Source organism: Adiantum capillus-veneris, chromosome 29 (assembly GCF_014529385.1).
Source record: "Adiantum capillus-veneris isolate H3 chromosome 29, ASM1452938v2, whole genome shotgun sequence".
In the NCBI taxonomy this organism is placed as follows: Eukaryota; Viridiplantae; Streptophyta; class Polypodiopsida; order Polypodiales; family Pteridaceae; genus Adiantum; species Adiantum capillus-veneris.
Window position 1 is genome coordinate 102,364,687 of NC_140959.1, and position 15,845 is coordinate 102,380,531.

The following is a 15,845-nucleotide window of genomic DNA, read 5'->3' on the forward strand; positions in this document are numbered from 1 at the left end:
CCCAAGGAATCCTAGTGTTATCCTGTTTGATGCATTATGAACATTACTATTGCAAGAGTCACTTTCCAGAAAGAACAGGGATAAACAACATGCAGTTGAATAGGATTTTGTTTCTACTCAAAGGAAAAGTGGTAGCAGCAATATAACCAAATCTAATGGTTCTTTCATGAGTGAAAATTCACTTGTTCCTAATGTGTACAGACTAGGGACTAGAGCATGCAACTCTCCACCCAACCATGCCCTATGTATGTCTTGACTTGCTAATAATAGGGCCCCCTTGATTGCATAACTTTGTCTTGACACTTGGCTTGCCCAATCTTACCCTAGGCCTAGCATTACTCCCCCCTTGGAGAAGCATTTTCTTCCTCAAAAACAAAAGTGGATGTGTCTTCATAAAAACACTAATGGAATAACATCTTGATTTTTTGCATTGTTGTCACTTGTGTAACCAGTCCATATCCAATATAGGGTGTAGACTCCATTTAGAACTCAATTGAGTATGTTGAATGTGATATCACAACTAATATGTAATTAGAAGAGTACCTCTCTTTGCTTTTCATGAAAGTAACTGGCTCAGGTAAATCATCAACAAAGTAATAGTCCTTGACTTAATATCTTTGCATTAGTAAACAACCCCATCATACCTAGTGTGAAAGGTTGCAAACTCGACTTAAACATAAAGAGACTAAACCTAGTCGCAAACATGCTTTACATTATGGTAAGCAAACTCCAACTAGAGCAATACATGTTTTCTAATTGGATTGATTGATGCTAACATATGTGCTTTGCATATCCTTTAGCACAAGATTACACTTCTAATCTGCTTATCCTCTTTGGATAAATGAAAGTATTTAGGTGTTTTTTCCCACCATTTAAAGATAGGCTACCAAAATGACTAGTAAACAAGTATCACAACTGCCTTACGACATTGTTGAGGAATCAAAAATGTTAGAAATAGCCATCTTGATTAACTTGAAAGATCCACAAGCACCCAAACCAAGTCATGACTTCTACCGGTGATTGTTAGATCTACGTCATGAATGTGCATGACGCTTCAAATAAACCTTTTCTAAACATTAGGGCCTTTAACACCTAGTGTGCATGCATTTAGCAAAAACAAATCTGAAGGTGCATATCTATGATCATAATTGCCTATATGTATGGCAAATATGGTGCTCATAGCACACATGAAAGAGGAGTGTAAATAGTTTTGAAAAGAAACTAAATATTTTCTAATGAAATCATTTGCAAGCCTTGCTGAAATGTTTCAACCATAATAGATTGTGAAACATAAGTCACTTCTAGCTACAAACAATAAAACAATTTCATTCATAATAGTTAGCCTTGCTATATGCATAAACAACCATACGTTAATGTTGTCTAGCATCACTCGTAACATTAACAAGTCTTTCTAAGTATCCGGCCACTGAAATTATTCTTGATACCACGTGCTCAAAATGGTCTATAAAATTGGAGACCAGCACCTAGGGACTTTGTCGCGACACATAATTGAAATAGTGGGCTCTAGTGTCATTCATGGAGACTCGTATTATCCACATGTGGAATATGTCTCAAATAAGGATGTCTAAAAAAAGAACATCCTTCAAGTACAAGATGTACTTGCGTGTAGAGGTATCTATAAACACTCAACAACATGACTGAGAGAAACCCTCATTAGCCATGCTCCACACTGGCTAAACCAAACTCCTTGAGTTCATAGACCATGTTGTATCCCATGTGACAACCTATGCCAAAGAAAACCCTACATATAGGTCCATAGCTACATAATGTAACAATGTATTTGGCACAGTGCGACCAAAACTTCTTTACTCTTACATGACCTTGTCATGTCTTTAAATAGCAAAATGGATGAAAGCTTTCAAGCTTATTCATCCAACTTGAAAAATTCAAGCAAAGAATATTAAAAAATGGAAGAAAACCAATCATATGCATACCTAGATGTTGAAAAAAATGTTCACTTACCTGTAGTCATGTGCACTTTGCAAACCTAAAATAAACAACTGGAAAAAGAAGTAGCAGAAAAACTAGTAACCATGGGTGTTACCTTTGGAATCCAAACCCCTTGATTAGCTTCTGCAATGTCAAATTGCTAGGTTAGACTTTGCATGAAAACTTCTCATCCTAACAGTGACCAACACAGTCTATCGTGTTCAAAAATGTTTTGAATCAATTGAAAAAGTTGAATTTGTCCACTACCCATTAGTAGATTGCTAACTTCTTTTATTGAAAGTACAACTGTGGTGATCTCAAGTCATGACTCTTGATACCTACGAAATAAGTGTATATTAGGTGGTTCATGAAAATACCACTCCTAGAGACATAATGAATGAGCCTACAAGTAAGAAACAAATCTTTTGTAGTTGAAATCTAATCGACAACCAAGTCATGAAAGAATCTTCTTCCTCCATGGAGAGGAGGAAGATGTCAAATACCACCAAAGAAAATAGTCATACTAGATTTTCTTTGGTGTTTACACAAGAGATTACTTGCGTGGAGTCTCTCTTAATCTATTCATGTTGTGCCATGAATTAGTAACTTGTCATAGCTAGGACATGCCTACGGGCTACCTACAAAAACCGTCTTTTTAATTGACTGCACCTTGTGCATAGCCAGTTATGTGAAGTTCTCACCGTAGTATACATATACAATGATCAAAAATCCATCTACCAACCTCAATTCTCTTGGATAGAGTAGATGATGTTATTGCTAAAGCATTGATAAACCACTTTTTGTATGTACATAGTAGTGGGTATATGCATAGAAATGTGTATATAAAGAGATGCTTACATGCATTTGAAAGATTTTATAATGTGATATTTGGTTTCAAGTATGGTAAATGATGTATATATGTCAAATATTCATGTTGCGTGCCAATGGTCGGGCACACGCACATGTATCTGGACAAGGTTTCAAAACCTTGGATGTGGTCCCAAGTGGATTCTTTTGGATCTAGGGAATGTTTTTGAGCTTTCTAGAATGTAAATAATACAATTGGGAGGTGTGGACACCCTTGACCTGCCTGAGAAGTTTGATGCATGCAGTAACTGACTATTTGTGATGCCTGATCTACGATAATGTGTGTAGTTACCATATACATGTGATAATGATGTGTGTGAACACACTAGGACCTCTGGGGAATTTTTTCCCTCTTTAGGAGGTTTTTTCCCCTGTGCATTGTATATACGCCCATCACTCTAGGGCTATCTATCTTTCCATTGCACACTAAGTAATTAACTCTCTATTGTGTTCCTTGAGCTTCCTTCATCTTCTCCAAGCTGTGTGCATTTCTCTACAACCCTAATTTCAACAATTGGTATCAGAGCAGGTTGTGTCCTCCCGGGCTTAGTCGCCAGCTGCTCCAGCACACACCTGCTCACTTTCTTCAATTTCAGTGAGGTTTGGCAAGCGTTTTGCAGATCGACAAATATTTTGGATGAGCTCATAGAGCATAGTCTACTCAGATTTCTGATTCGGACTCATTTCGGCCTCCATTTTCACTACAGGTAGGTCTGCACAGGTAAATTCATCATTTTGTGCAAAATTTATGTTAGTGTCGTTTTTTGCATAACAAGTGTCTTACGGCCTTCGATGGTTTGTGCTATATAGCACGTGTTGTTCCCACTTCATTTCTCCTCTTTTTTGGCAGTTTTCACATCAGGTCCATCATTTACCATGGCTGACAACAACACAGATGTGTTCAAGATGTTTATTGTTGAGGACAGACTGGATGGGGACAATTACCCTATATGGGCTTATATGATGCAACATGTTCTTGTGTCAAAGGGCGTCTAGAATATTATGCAGGGCATTGATGTATGTTTTGGTTCTGAGGATGTAGGCGATGTTGAGGATGTTGCATGTCTTGCTGCTATTAGAGTTGTTTTGCCTATGTCAGAACAAGCTCGTTGGGATGTAAAGGATATGTAGTCTCATGCATTGATTGTGTTGTCTATGAAGTGCACCATTCAACTCCACACATTCGTTCAGCAAAATCTACAAAACAGGCTTGGGATATTCTAGCAGGTTTTTGTGCAAGCCGCAATGAGGCAAAAATTTCTTTGTTGCGTAAAGGGTTGGAATCGAAGATTATACATGAGGAAGATGATATGGACACTTTCCTTGCCAATGTCAAGGATATCAATGAGCAACTTATTTCTGCAGGTGAAGTCATTTCAGACAGCTCCCTTGTGCAGACTGTTCTTGATGCCTTACCAGATTCTTACCAGACTTTTGCTAGTACTTGGAGATTTATGACCCAAGGAACTCGTGAAGTTGTCAAGTTTGATACATTATGCACATTGTTGTTGCAAGAGTCACTTTCCAGAAAAAACAAGACTAGGCAGCGTGTAGTTGAACAAGCTTTTATTGCTTCTCAAAGAAATGGTGGTAACAGCAATGCAGCCACTTCTTATGGTTCTGTTGCGAGTGGAAAAAATTCTATTCCTAATGCTTCTGCTGCAATTCGTCTAGAAATTCTGATGATAAGGGCAAAAAGAAGATGTGTTGCCACTATTGTAAACCTAATGATCACTTCATCAAGCAGTGTCCTAAATTGAAGGCCAAAGAGGCTAAGAAGAAAGAGGGTCATTCCACTGCAAATGTTGGTTCCACTACAAATGTAGCCATTGTTGAGTCTTTTGTGAAAGGAGACTGTGATGCTGATGTTGATGTAGAATGGGATTTTAGTGCAGAGTGCACTTACAATACTGATTTCCATGATGCATGCATGTCAGTTTGCTGTAGATTCACATGTGTGGTATTTTGACAGTGGTGCTACAAAGCACATTACCTCACATCGTGAATTGTTTACCCTCTCTCGAGTCTGTCCCTCATGGCAATTTTGTCACTTGTGCCAGCAATGCCTCTTGCCCGTTCAAGGAGTTGGAAAGATTGTGCTTACTGCTACAAATGGCAGTTCTTTCACACTTGTTGATGCACTTTATGTACCTGGGATCAAGAAAAATGTCTTGTTTGTATCTACAATTACTAGACTTGGACTTGTAGTCAGGTTTGTGGATGACAGATGTACAGTACATGATCTCAGTTTTGGTGATGAAATTGTTGCATCTGGCATATTATGCCATGGGTTGTATAAGCTCACTTTGTATGACAAGTGTGGGAAAAATGTTTCAAATGCAGTTGTGGATTCAAAGGCTATTTCAGATGCAAAACTTTGGCATGCACGTTTTGGTCATCTGAATTTTGCCAGTTTGCTGCGTTTTCCAGAATCTGATATGGTTCAGTTAGGGCCACATGCAGGTTGCAGCTTGTGCATAGTGATGTTTGTGGGCCCATGCAAACTATTTCCTTAGCCAATTACCTTTTCTTCATGACTTTCATTGATGATTACTCCAAGCATGCATGGGTATTTCCGCTTAAAGCGAAGTTCGAAGTTTTTATGTGCTTCAAACAATTTCTGGCTATGGCTAAAAGTGTATCTAAATGTACTATGGGCATTCCGATCGAGGGGGGGAGTATATGTCTCATGAATCTAATGCATTTCTGACTAGTCCTAGGATAAAACACCAATGTACAATTCCTTATACACATGAGCAAAATGGTGTTGCTGAGAGGAAAAACAGGTCACTTACGGAAACGGCACGATGTATGGTCAAAAGTCAAGCTTTGCCACATTGTTTTTGGGTTGAGGCCATCATGTGTACCACTTATGTACTTAACAGGTTTCCTACAAAAGCTTTGCAGTCTACTACTCCATATGAAGCATGGCATGATAGAAAGCCTTCTATTGAGCACATGCCTGTTTTTGGTTGTTTGGCATATGCTTTGGTGCCACAAACACAACGCAAAAAATTGGATGATAAGGCTGTCAAATGTATTTTTGTTGGTTATAGTGCTGAAAGAAAAGGTTATAGGTTGTATCATTCACAAACAAAGCGTATTCTGGTTTCATGAGATGTAGTGTTTGTGGAAGATTCCGTTCAGCCATTGCTGCCATGTACTAGAGGCAGTGATGTAAGCTCACAGGACATTTATGACACTTTGTTGCCTCTTTTTATTGGTGGAAGTTTGAATGTAAATTCCAATGAGGCAAATGTATAGCCTATGGGGGTTTTCAAAAATGTTACAGATTAGCCTATTACTGATGCAAATGTACATGATGTACTTGATGAGGAAAGGGCTGAAAATGAGCAAGCTAGAGGTATGCCAAAATGGCTAGTGCATACATTGCATGACAGTTGCACCTTTGTCTATTCCTACTCGTTCAGGCTCTAGCCATGCATCTTATGCATCAAATTATTATGCTTTGGCTGTGTCTATCTTACATGATGTTGAGGAACCTCTGTCTTTTGATGAAGCACAGAGTTCAAAAAATTGGATGGCTGCCATGCAATCAGAATATGATGCACTTAAAGAAAATCACACGTGGACTTTATGTGATTTTCTTCCTGGCAAGAAGTCCATTGGTACAAAGGTTTACAAGTTAAAACGCAAGCCGGATGATGAGATCGATTGCCATAAGGCTTGACTTGTTGCAAAGGGTTATGCACAACAAAAAGGCATAGATTATGAAGAGACTTTTTCTCCCACTTGTCCTATGACTAATGTGCATTTTCTATGTGCATTGGCAGCTCATTTTGGTTGGGATGTACATCAATCAGACATTGTAATTTCTTTCTCTAATGGTGATATATTTGAGGAAGTTTATGTAACGCAACCTCATGGTTTTTTCAAGAAAGGACAAAAGTGTGCAGATGTAAGAAATCTTTGTATGGGTTGAAGCAATCTCCTCGTGCTTGGTATGAGAAAGATGAAATTCATTTGGTCAAACAAGGCTTTTGTAATAGTCCAACAGAAAGCACGTTATATGTAAAGTGTGAGGGTGATGTACTTCTCATTGTGGTTATTTATGTAGATGATTTGCTAATCACTGGACCAAATGAGAGACATATTGCTGAATTTAAGGCTGATTTGAATGGTACTTTCAATATGAAAGATTTGGGGTTGTTGCATCATTACTTGGGTATACAATTTAAGCAGTATGATGGTGGTATTGCCTTGTGTCAAAAAAGTTACATAGAGACATTTATATGTAAGTTTGGACTTGAGGATTACAAACCTATTGCCACTCCCACAAAAACAGGTTTGAAATTAAGTCTTCATGATGCTGGTGATCCTGCAGATGTCACTCTTTACCAAACTATTGTTGGATGCCTCATTTATGTATGCAACATGAGGCCGGATATTGAATTTCCAGTCTCACAGGTCAGCATATTTACTCATAGCCCAGGGTCTAAGCATTGTTAGGCTATCAAGAGGATTTTCCACTACCTTAGTGGCACTTTACATCCTGGCTTGTTTTATCCCAAGGGGGGGTCATTGCCGCCAGACTTACATGCTTTTTCGGCCTCAGATTGGGATCGTTGTTTTGACACGCGAGTGTCCACAAGTGGTTTTGGTTTCATGCTTGGCAGTTCATGTATATCATGGTTGCGCAAGAAGAAACCTATTGTGGACACTTCTAGTTGTGAGGCTGAGTATAGGGAATTCTTCACAGCTACTGTTGAGTGTGTATGCCTCAGACGTGTTATGGGTGATTTGGGTGTTGGACAGGACACTGCCAACACTATCTACGCTGACAATCAAAGCACATTGGCAGTTGTGTGGAACCCAGTTTTTCATGCTCGCACAAAGCACATTGAGGTACATTACCACTATGTTAGAGAGAGGCTCTCAGTAGGAGAGATCAGCTTGGCTCATGTGCCAACACAAGAAAACCTTGCAAATCTTTTCACAAAGGCATTGTCTTGTGAGAAGCTCAAAGCTTTCCGCAAAGCTTTGGGCTTACTCTCCTTTGTGTTCTGATCATGTCCTCAGAGCATGACAGTTCCCTTTACTCATGTGCCAGCTCTCGTTCACCGCATCACTCCAGGGGGGATTTGTTACCATATACATATGGTAGTGATGTGTGTGAACGCACTAGTACCATCGAGGCATTTTTTTCCTCTTTAGGATGTTTTTACCCCCGTGCATTGTAAATACACCAATCACTCTAGGCTATCTATCTTTCCATTGCACACTAAGTAATTGACTCTTTATTGTGTGCCTTGAGCTTCCTTCGTCTTCTCCAAGCTATGTGTGTTTCTCTGCAACCATAATTCCAACATGTGCACCACTCTAGAAGTGTTCAAAAACAATATGTGAGCATGTGGCAATGATATTTGGGTATCAAGTACCAATCCTACAAATTTTGGTGGATTTTGGAGTCTGTTTGGTTTTTTTCGCGAAAAATGCTCGTCGAGGGTCAAAATTGACCAAAACTGGGCCTAGAAAAGTCAAAAAATGGTGAAAATGGTGTGAAAAGGGGGAAAATTGACACATCACTCATGATTTCCTGAGTGTGAGGCTGAGGAAGAACGTTTGAAGTACAATATCAGCATTTTCACCTCTTTGTGTGTGGGAGGAAGCAGGGTTCCTACATGTGGTCTAGTGAAGTCCCATCGCGTTCGAGTCCCGTTTTCGAGTGTGTGGAGGAGTGAATGAGAGTTTTTTATCTTCAATTTTGCACTTGGGAGAGTCTATGGAGTTCTAATGTTTCCATGGATGTGTGTGTGCAAGGAGTTGAGGGAAGAAGGTGCGGCTTTCTGCAAGACTAGGTGACCCTGTATATCGGTGCCATTAGGGTTGGGGCTACTCCAAAGAGTCCAAGAAAGTGGAGTTTGGTGAAGGTTTTGTAATGGTTTGAGAGAGGAATTTTGTGGCTGGAGTTTTTGATGTTTTTTCTTGTATATTTTTAACACCATCAAGCGTGATTTCAAGAATGATCAACTCGACTCACCTTGTGTTCGGAGTTTGAATTGAGCTTGTGGGTAGAATTTTCATGGAGCTCTTGAGTGGTGATGTGTGTGGGGTGGCATTTAAGCAAATTCCTTGAGTTGTGTTGAGTTGTTTGGCTGTGTGAGTTTGTGCATGGTGTCTTTTGCTCAACCATCTTTTGGCGATCCCGTTGGGGAGAAAAAATTGCCGGTTGTGCACTCATAAGTTGAAGTTCGAGCCATGATGTATCCACATTTTGGGTGTTGAAGAGAAATTCATGATGGAGGTGTCATTCCAACCATCAATTTTCATAGGTTTGGAGAATGCAGAGGATTGGATTGATTTTATTAGTTTGATTTGACATGTTTATGCTGTGTAATTCCAAGTGAGGCACAAAACTTTTGCAGGCATCAATTTGGTGGTCAGAGGTAATGCAAGAGAATGGTTTGAGGGCTTGTCACATGATGACAAATTGAATTGGGACAGGTTTAAGAGATGCTTTTTGGAGTGGTTCAAGAAGGTGATCTCTCACTAAGATGCATGGAAACAAGTCAATAGTCAGTTTATACAAGAGCACAAGTCCGTTGCAGATTTTTGGTGAGGATTTGATGATGCTTGGAGAGTTTGGAAAGATGCACTGTTGCATGTGGAATCCATGTCTAAAGAGGAATTTTATTCCTCATTTATCAATAGCCAAATAATACAAGTATTCACAAGTCTATTGCGGCTGGTCCTTAAAATGAAAATGCAAGAGAAATAGCCCAAACCAATGTGTGAAGCATTGAAGATTGCATTGCAAAAAGAGAGAAAGTTGTGTGTTGCTACATGCATGATATTCCCTTTGTCTATACTAGGTACGGATAGTGTGGATAACCTTTATGTGAATAAAGTCATAGTTGTAGATGCTCATGCTGGCAAGGATAACGATTTGTAGACCTTTGAAAATGCCGATATGCTACAAGTCAATGTAACTGAAGTATGTAAAGCAAGTTTGGAGACCATACACATACCTATGGTGCTAAATGGAATGGACATAGTAAATGAGTGTAAAATTTTAAGCACTAGTTGGGGAAGTGAATATGATGAGAGTGAAATTCACAAGGATGAGGCAACCTATAATGGTGACACATCTGATGGTTGTGAGAGTTGGTGCAATGATGTTTGTGATGATGACATAGAGACTAGATCCATTGATGGATATGGTAGCCTTGCACAAAGAGCAAAGTATATTTTGGGAAGGGGCTTTGCAACAACATGGCATGAATGATTGTGTTGATGATGAGATGATGGTCTATGGTTGTGGGGTTTCCACATTGTGTGAGGATGACATAGAAGAGAGTGATGCTATGCTGTCTAATTTGGCCTTGGGTACATGTGCTTTACCAGAGTTCGGGGTTGGGCAACCATCTAATGGTTGTGATGCAAAGGTATTGGGTCATGAAGGTGATAGGAATGAAATTTATGTATGCAAGGATTTGATGCTAGTGCCATCTCCAAGAGAAGTTTTCAATGATGCATACCCTCTGGTTTCTCAGTATAAACATCTTGAGGATGCAATAGAAAAGGAACTTAGAGTGAAATTTTGCTTGCACGATGATTTGATGGATGCATTTTGCATGATTCAATGTATGTTTGATCCATACCCTCTTATCTGTGAAGATCCTAATTGGCATCTAGTAAATCTTGGGGCAGGTTAGCATGATGCATATTTCTTTATGATATGCTAGGTGGTTTTGTATGCATGTTTCTAGCTTTTCAAGTGGAAAATATCTTATGTGGAAGAAGAAGATGTTGGTGATAGTGTTTTTGAAGAGAATTTTCAATTTTGGAATGGAGTTGTTAATGCTTGGAGTGATGGTCTCTTGGGCATAGGAAATGAAGAGAAATTGATGCATCAGGGAGATAATGTGAGATTTATGATTATCAATGCGATGAGCTATAGTCATCGGATGCAATTTGAGGTAGTTGTGGGTCCAGCTAGTTGAATGACCTATGGTACGAGAAGATATGTACCAACCTTGTAGAAGATTTATATCGTGCTTGGGATCCAAGTGGACGATGGCATTTGGGCAAGAAGATAGATGCTTTCTTGCTTGATGTGAGTGGAATTCTTGGGCACATAGGTGGTGCTATGAGACTTGATGAGTTTCCATATGATCCACAGGAACTTTGAGGTCACTTTTCAGGGTTTATGTCACTGTTTGATGCAAATGTTGAGCCTAAATGCTCAACTTGGGGTTGGGCAATGATGATAAACTACTTTTTGTATGTACATAGTAGTGGGTATATGCATGTAAATGTGTATATAAAGGGGTTTTTACATGAATTTGGAAGATTTTCTATTGTGATATTTGGTTTCAAGTATGGAAAACAATGTATATATGTCAAATAGTCATGTTGCGTGCCAACGGTCGGGCACACACACGTGTCTGGACAAGGTTTCAAAGCCTTGGATGTGGCCTTGAGTGGATTATTTTGGATATAGGGATTTTTTTAAAGCTTTCTAGAATGTAAATAATACAAAAGGGAGGTGTGGACACCCTTGACCTTCCTGAGAAATTTGACGCATGCAATAACTGTCTATTTGCGATGCCTGATCTGCGGTGATGTGTGCACCACCCTAGCAGTGGCCAAAAATGGGATGTGAGCATGTGGAAATGATATTTGGGTATCAAGTACCAAGCCTACAAAATTTAATGGATTTTGGAGTTCGTTTGGTTTTTTTTCCGTGAAAAATGCTCGATGGGGGTCATTGGCCAAAACTAGGCCTAGAAAAGTTAAAAAATGGTGTGAAAAGGGGGAAAATTGACACATCGCTCACAGTTATGTGAGTTTTGAGGCTGAGAAATAAATTTTGAAGTACAATATCAACACTTTCACCTCTCTACATGTGGGAGGAAACAGGGTTCCTACATGTGGTCTAGTGAAGTCCCGATGCGTTCGCGTCCTATTTTCGAGTGTGTGGAGGAGTGAATGAGAGCTTTTTCTCTTCAATTTTGCGCTTGGGAGAGTCTATGGGAGTTTTTACATTTCCATGTGTGTGTGTGTGTGCGAGGAGTTGAGGGAAGAAGGTGCGGCTTTCTACAAGACTATATGACCCTGTATCAGTGCCATTAGGGTTGAGGCTACTCCAAAGAGTCCAACAGAGTGGAGTTTGGTGAAGGTTTTGCAATGGTTTGAGAGAGGAATTTTGTGGATGGAGTTTTTGATGGTTTTTCTTGTATATTTTGGTCACCATCAAGCGTGATTTCAAGTGTTAATCAACTCGACTCACCTTGTAGTGTCTAGGGCAGGCAAGGGCTTGTAGGTCGACGTGTTTGGAGTTTTAATTGAGCTTGTTGGTAGAATTTTCATGGAGCTCTTGAGTGATAATGTGTGTGGGGTGGAATTTATGTAAATTTCTTGTGTTGTGTTGAGTTGTCTGGGTGTGTGAGTGTGCGCACGTCCTCTTTTGCTCCATTGGCGTATGCAATGATGGAGTGGAAAAAACCCACCATAGTGGCATGCCATCCACGTATATCAAAAAGATAGATTGATAAATCCTTAGCTTCAATGACAGTCTCAACCTTTGTGAGATACTGCTATATGTGCCTTGCACAATTACAAGGGCATGGATACATCATAGTGCATCATTGCTAAACACAAATTGTGAGCTTATATTCACTTAGTGCAAAATATGCGTACCATTATACTGGATTGAAAGTCAATGGATAGTACCATGGTACAGGATAGAAGCTTTGCTTCACATGAAGGCTGTCACAGCACTTTGCTTTGCTCAAAAGAGAAATATTTTGCAAGTAAAAGATTAAATAACACAAAAAACAATTATAGCTTGAAATGTACTAGACTTGTTGCCTCTTTGAGAGTGGTTGTCTTTGCTTGAAGTTGGCTCGTAGCTGTATATGCCGAGAAATTTAGAGCTATATAATGTACCTAACATGCTGACGGCCGGTTTTTGAAACTGCGACCGTGAGAACCAAACCCCAAGAAGGGGAGAGCATATTATCAAGAAAAAACGATAAAAAGAAAAACAATTTTTTAACATTCACCACCCCTCTAGGCTTAACCCCACTGACGGGACGCCACCAATTTGGCCACATCTCTCCATTACCACCAGAAGATAGAGTCCTCTCTCTCCCTCCTGCTTGGCTTCGCCAACACTCTCTCTCTCACTTACCCTGCCTCTGCATCGCCTGGCCCAATGGGCGCATAAAAAAAACACTACCACCATCTATATTCCCTTGCGAGCCGCCACGCTTTTGTAAACTTCTCTCTCTCTCTTTCATTATTCACAAGCTCTCTCTCTCTCTCTCTCTCTCTCTCTCTCTCTCTCTCTCTCTCTCATAACCCAATCCCCTCCCATTGACCTTTTTCCCCCCCTCTAGCTCTTTGTCAAACAAGCGGATCCGAGCCCCCATTCTCTCTCTCTCTCTCTCTCTCTCTCTCTCTCTCTCTCTCTCTCTCTCTCTCTCTCTCTCTCTCTCTCTCTCTCTCTCTCTCTCTCTCTCTCTCGCTCGCTCGCTCTCTCTCGCTCTCTCTCTCTCAGTGTGTAGAGTCCGTGATATTTCCAATCACCGTTGTCTGCGTCCTAGCCACTCAAAGCTAGGTGGTGCCCCCTGTTCGCTTCATTGTAACTGGTCTGCGGCGTGCATTGGCTCCTAGAATTTTCAAGGTCTTTGGGGTCCGTGTCGTGCTTTGCGCTCATCATTTGGTGTCTCCCACTGAGGAGGGCTTCTCGAAAACCTTCAGTTTACAATGTTGAAAATGACGCACATCATCAATCATGAACGAATGGCTGAAGGAGTTCTCCAACTCGAGAACGGAAGAGGAGGAGACTAAAGAGGCACTAACCGCCTTCGTTAAAGTACTACTGCCAGGGTGTAGTGTCGCTAGTATTCAAGAGGTAAGCTCCCCATCTCGTGTTGCTTGTTCTAACCGCAAATTGAGAGCATCAAGTGGGAAGTCTATGAAGTGCCATCACTGCTGTCAACCAAAGCACACTTCAATGAGTGTCAGCAACGAAGGTAGCGAAGGGGCTGAAATCATCTACATCGACATTCACCACGAGGAGGTCATCCATATCAAGGGAGGAAACAAAATGGTAAGGCCTCTCTTTCCTAAGGAAACTGCAATCAAAGGTATAACCTCTACTCCAAAGTGGCCAAAAGGGGCTGCTCAATCCAAAGGTGAGGAAGGGCTAAGCCAGTCTGGAAACACATGACCCCAAAGGAAGAAGCATCTGGCCAGGTGAGTGCTTCAAGTTCAGAAAGCCGGGTCGTACCCAGTTTTCTAAAAAGAAGGTCATCCAAGGCTAAGCAGCGGAAGGTCACCTATCGATTCGCACGACGCATGAGAGTACTGCCAATCCATTTCAACAATCCTGAAGCAGAAGTGGTAAGAAGGTTTCCATGCCCTAAGGAGGAGTGGTTCGGTTACTGATCTTACTGTTTTGGAGGATAGGTAGAGGGTCTTCCTCCTCTCCCCGTATAGCTCATCCTAAGAAGCTCTCCACCATGGGTGAAACCTGGTAGTGGGCTGGAGACGAGTTACAGCTGAATGGAGTGGAGTTCATGCAACACGCCGACTACGGTAATTACCTGTAGTTGTTGCTAGCTAAAAGGCTAGGAGTAGTCAGAAGCATCGCCATCACCTCGTACGTGCTGAGTGATGAAGGAAAAGTGGAGCCTATGAAAGGCAAAGACCTCCTGTGGATGTGCCGACTCATCAACACCGGCACGGTAAGAGTATAAGTAAGTGATCCACCCTCTGTGCATGATGGAAAATGGGCCAAAAGCGTTCTCGTTTAGATTTTTGCAGCACATGCATGTGAATATTTATGTAGATAGGAAAATCTTCTACCAACAGAAGATTGTGTATCTGTTTGGTGTTGCGGTGCTAGGAGAAATACTTAGCTCCCCAAACCCCATATTGGATTACCACCACTCCTTCAATGTTTCCATCTTTATCCTGCTTTAATCTATCCACCCAACCCTGTAAGAAGCCGCTATAAGCCGTTAATGTCATTAATGTTTTTTTTTTAAATGTAATTTCTTGAGTTATTGCCATGGCAAGTGTTTCTTTCCCCACGTTCAGTGGAAAGAAGAGAGATGACATCACCACCGACTTTCTAGATGATTTCGACATCGCTTGTGTGGTTTCCAACAAGAATGACGATGCCTCATGGCTACGAATTTTTCCTCTACTGATGAAAGTAGAGACCAAGTCTTGGTTCAATGCTTTGCCCCAAGCTACCAAAAATGCATGGGATATACTACGTGATGCCTTTGTGAAGAGGTTTGGTGGAGACACAACCTCAGAAAAGTTATGGCAGCTGCTGAAAGAATTAAAGCAGGGAAGTTTGCTAGACTATGCCACTTACGAGTCTAAGTTTGTGGATTTGTGGGAGCGATGGGTTGCCTCATGGGAGGAAGATGACGTAGCGCCTAATTTCTTGAAGAAGGACCGTTTCATTGCTGGCATGTGGTCGCCACTCGAGGAGAAGGTGAAGGGGAGATTCCCTGCAACGTATGAGTTGGCAGTGGAAGTAGCCTGTCTTAAAGACAAGAAGCTGCACATGCAAGCAAGAGTCAACGAGTCAAAGGAATAGAGCTCAGTCCGACTAACCCCAAAGATTGCAATAGCTGTTCATAGAGCCCACCACAAGAGGCATCAGAAGAGCAGCAAGACCTGCTGAGTCGCATCACTACCCAACTCGAGAGTTTATCCGTGCATGTGGTGCAGCAAGGGCATGCACCTGTCAGAAATCCAGAACAAGGGAGAGGACAACGAAGGAAAAACCAAGATTAGCACTGCTATAATTGCGGGGAAGTCGTCCATGGCATGTACTACTACCCACATCCAAGAAGACAAAATTTCAATAGAGGAGGAAGACAAAATCAGATCTCTCCACCAAGGGCAAGACCACCACCACCCAGGCAACCATGGCCGATTCCACCGGTCCAAATCCTTCAACCACCTATACAACAACCACCACAACAACCTCTTATTCCACCGCCATTAGAAAATTTCGGAGGTCATTTGGAGGGCCT